General features: G+C 44.9%; 1 long non-coding RNA gene across 1 annotated transcript; it reads left to right on the top strand.

Moving 5' to 3' along the window:
- Positions 1 to 972: 972 nt before the first annotated feature.
- Positions 973 to 4,290, top strand: LOC128122047 (uncharacterized). Its single transcript, XR_008222322.1, has 2 exons — positions 973 to 1,246; positions 1,342 to 4,290. It is a non-coding gene; the product is annotated as an uncharacterized LOC128122047 (long non-coding RNA).
- Positions 4,291 to 4,528: the final 238 nt, after the last annotated feature.

Raw genomic sequence — 4,528 nt, 5'->3', positions numbered from 1 at the left:
TGTACTGGAAGTTGAGGAATGCAATATGAAGGAACAAGGTGGGCACGACAGGCAGACAGCTCAGTGGCTTTGAGCACATGGCATGCTGCGGAGGACCCCAATTCAGTTTCCAGCATCCACACCCAACAGTTCACAAGTGCCTGTTACTTCAGCTCCAGGGTATCTGACATTCTCTTCTGGTCTCCAAAGGAAACTACAGGCACAAGCATATGAATACATGCCCATGTATGTGCACACACACACACACACACACACACACACACACACACACACACACACACTCACATAAATAAAAAATAAAAATAAACCATAAAAATAAAAGAACAAGGTGAGAAGTGACAAGGGATGGTGGGGCCTTATTTTTCCAGTGTGGGCAACTTTCCTGAGTGACTATTTGAACTGGAGAAAAGTAAGATAGTGAGCAGGATGGTCCCTGAGGAAAGTGACATTGTAGAAGACAAGATGTAATGGCCCTGAGATGAGTGCTGGGTGTGTCTGTGAGCAATCAAAGATGCCAGCCCAGCCAGGGAAGTCTAAGCAAGGAGATGGTTAGGCAAGCGTGCCACACCACATAGGTTTATTATGTTTCCCCCTTCAAGTGAGCAGGAAGAAGCCCCTGTGGGACCAAAGCCAAGGAGTGACACATTCAGATATGGTTTGAACTGTCCGGTTAGCTATCACATGGCAGACAAGACAAGATATACAGCAGATAAGACTAGAAAAGGGGACCATCCAGAGCCATCATGCGCTGCAGGGTGAATGATGGCAGTGTGTACCAAAGAGGTAGCATTAAGGATGACAGATGCCATTAGATGATGAACACATTCTAAAACACAGAAGACAGCATTTTCTCCTGAAATGGATGTGTCATAAGAGAGAAAATGAAAGGTCTAATGTAGTTCAAAGGTTGGGGGAGGTGAGGTCAGTTCTGGGAAGGATGAAGTTCTGACTGATTGGCAGCCTTATCTCATCTCAGTCTTTCCTGCTTTCTCTCTACACAGGCCTGCTTCCACAGAGCACCTTAACTGCCATCCCTGGCTGGCAAAGGCCACTTAAAATGTCTGCATTCCAAACAGGACCAGATGCTTTCAGCCCACTTTTAGAAAGCTCAACATAACCAGGGCTAAGGCCGGCTTTCTGTTTTTTTCTCTTTTCCAGTTTTTTTCTCTTCTCCTTGGTCCCTAGCTGTAATGATATACAACTGTGTCCTCACAAAGAAACATTTCCCCAAAATGGTCAATAACAAGTAAGACAATTCAACTCAAATTGAGTTATTTCTTTATTTCTTGTCTACTTTTTATTCCCATAAATGTAATCCATTATTTCTCGTATATCTGTCAGGACTCTCCTTTTCATTTGCTTTCTTTGAACCCTGGGAGACTCTACAATTCAAAGAATATGAAGATGCTTGCCGATACACTTCCATCAACCCCAGGCTTATTGCGTGGCTGCCTTCCAGCATTGAGTAAACTACGGTTCAGAAGCTTTCCTGGGTTCACCAGAGCACAGAAGTGGCATTGCTGAGATGTGAGGCTGGAGCTCCTGACTCCCCATGATGCTAAGCTCTGGTTGTGCTGTATTCTCCTGATTCAATGCTTGATCAGCAATCACCACTTTGCTCCCATTCTGCCACCCACTGGCTCCCTAGGAGCTTCCATGGAGAAGAGTGTGATATTGCTGGAGTTGGAGTGTGTATCCTCCATGGAGATCTTCTTGATGCTCCAGCCTGGCTGAGTCTCAGTTCTTGGTGAATTTCTGTGATATTCAAATACCCACACTGGCCAGTGATGTCTCCCTGACTGTGTCCATCCCATCCCATTGCTCTTTTATTCTTCCTCTCTTGGTACCAACAATGTCTGTAATGTTGTGCATTGGAGTCCTTCTCTGATGCTGTGTAGCCTTCCAGGAGTGCCTCTTCCCCCATTGGATGTGATTTCTAAGATGTGGAGATGACTCAGATGGAAAAGGTCCTGTCACCCAGCATGAACATTGGAGTTTAGATTCCCACTACCCATGTAAAAGCCATTCTGGTGAGGTGGCCAGTCTGAAATTCTAGCTGTCTGAAGGCAGAAACAGAGGAGCAAGCTTTTCTAGCCAGATTAGCCAAATCAGTGAGTTCAACTGGGAGAGCCTACCTCAATGAATACAGTGGGGAGCAACTGAGGAAGGTTCCCATTATAAGCCTCTGGCACCCCAGGCTTCAATCTCCAACTGCCACCAGTGTCTGCATACACGCGCATCTGTGTTCACACATATGGAAACATGCACGACACATGCATGCATGCCACACACACAGATAATTGAAGGAAAAATTAGATGTGAGTTCTTTCTTACTGGGTCCATCTCTTGGCATTTGTCATAGCCTGGCGTTGGTACTTAATAGACTGAACTCTTTGACTGTAGCATGTAATGTTTCTGGAAGGCATTTCTCAGTGCTCAGGCCACAGCTGGCTCTAAAGCAGGCACTAGATACACCTTGAATGAACAGAAGGAAAAGACCAGGCTTCTCTATCTCACCCTTTCTTGTAAAGAAGAAAGGAAAATGGATGCTCAGCCTGCCTGGTTTCTGTTGCCTCATGAATTTTCCTCCAGATCCTCAGACCAAAGGTCTGTTATTTTGCCAAATGCGATTCTCCAGGATGCTCCGAGATCTTGCTGAGGCGGGTCTTTGTCTTTCATGAGGCTGTACCAAAGGCCAAGCCAGCAGGGACACACTGCCACCTACCCCAGCCGACTCCAAACTTCATGCAATTTTTATTTGCCTTCTTTGGCCCGGCCAACCTTGCACCGAGCTGACATAAAAATTCAACCCTCTGGCAGCTGATGAATAAAATAACTCCTTGGCCGGAATCCACTTGCACCTTGGGGAGGATTCCAAAGACATCCAGCTGTCTATGCTCAGCTCTCCTCTGAGGGCCCCGTTCCACTTCAGTGCCCATTGGTAATTAGCCCTCTGCCACTGGCTCACCTGGTGAGTCTTTGCTGTAGGGGAGATGAAGGTAGAAGGGTCACAAAAATACCAGGATGGAAATCAGGAGATTAATTCGCTGCCTCTCTCAATGTTTCTGCAAAATGGGATTAAGATGGATATCAATAAATATCTATTGAGTTGTTTCTAGACTCCAATGAAAGAGGTTGAGAGTGGGGGGAAGACCAGGAAAATCTTCTCCAAGCACTTACAAAATAACCCCAAAGCAGGCTCTCTTTGCAAGATTGTCACTAGTAAAGTGAAGTAGAGGAAATGGGAGGAAGTTAGGAGATAGGGCCTAGGACACACAAAGCGCCAAGCACAATCCCAGATACCCGGGAGGTGTCACAGAGGTGACAGACGGGAGTGCTGGTGGTGCTGTTTCTGAAGTCACCAAGTTCTTGGCAAGCTCTCATCAAGGTTGGATGCTTTCTAAATCCTGGACCACACAAGAACTCAATAATCTCTCTCTTTCAGTGTTTATAACAGACGCACCCCTCTCCCCCTGCCCCGCCCCAACCTGCCTGTTCTATTTTTGTGTGGAAACTGAGTGAATTTAAGCTAAGGGATGACACATGTCACAAGTGTTTGGTTAATGATGCATAATTTGCAAGAAATGGAGCTGAACTTTGATCCCCACTCCCCAGGCTAACCCTGGGTGCATCTCTGTCTTGGCTATGAGGAACAAGCAACTGAGGCTGTGTAACCTTGGCACAAATGAATATAACTGAGCTTTCTGCTGCCACAGTTCTGGGGTTGTATATTAATCATCTTCCTTTCCATTTGTAAGGTTCAGTTTCATTTCCTCATCTCCATATGTGAGGTGGCCTAAGGTGGCTTGATTGAGGAATTGTGCTGTTCCACAGAAATGTACAATTTTTGAAGCTCATTTTGTTCAAATTTGTCATGTCATAGAAGAAGAAGTCACCTCTAATTGAGTGCTTTGTGACGAGCTGGTGATAACACCAGGTCTGAGACTGTTCTCTTCTGACTGTGTTCACAGGGCAGATTTATGTTAGATGATGTTAATGTCCAGTTCAGGACCTACGGGTCCGTACTGACTTATTGCTGTGTGCAAACGTGGTGTTAGGTTGGTTACTGGAGTGAATCAATGCTTTATTCCTTGGCAGGTGACTTAGATTGCATTACAGAAAGGGTCTGAGGATGTACTGAGAAATTCTGTAACTCTTGGAACTAGAAATCCATTACAGATTTTTTTCCAAGACAATGTGGAAAAAAAGATAATTCTCACTGAAAATGTCATTATGAAACTCATTGCTTTGTACAATGAATATATACCAATAAAGACTTTTTATAGCTTACTTTTGGAGCTGAAGAGGTAGTTCATCTCTTAAGCGAGGATGTGGGTTTGGCTCCCCACAACCACATGGAGGCTCACAACTGTCTGTAACACTAGTTCCAGGAGATCTGATGCTCTCTTCTGGCCTCCATGGACACATGTGTGCATGTGGTCTTCATATATACACTCAGGCCCACAGACATATGTGCAAATATATTAAAGTAAACCTTTAAAAGAAAATTTTACTTTTTACTAAGTAT

This window comes from Peromyscus californicus, unplaced genomic scaffold (assembly GCF_007827085.1).
Source record: "Peromyscus californicus insignis strain IS unplaced genomic scaffold, ASM782708v3 Scaffold_3__1_contigs__length_106647218, whole genome shotgun sequence".
NCBI lineage: Eukaryota > Metazoa > Chordata > Mammalia > Rodentia > Cricetidae > Peromyscus > Peromyscus californicus.
The sequence above is the reverse complement of the archived record's forward strand: the minus strand, read 5'-3'. Positions and strand labels throughout refer to the sequence as shown.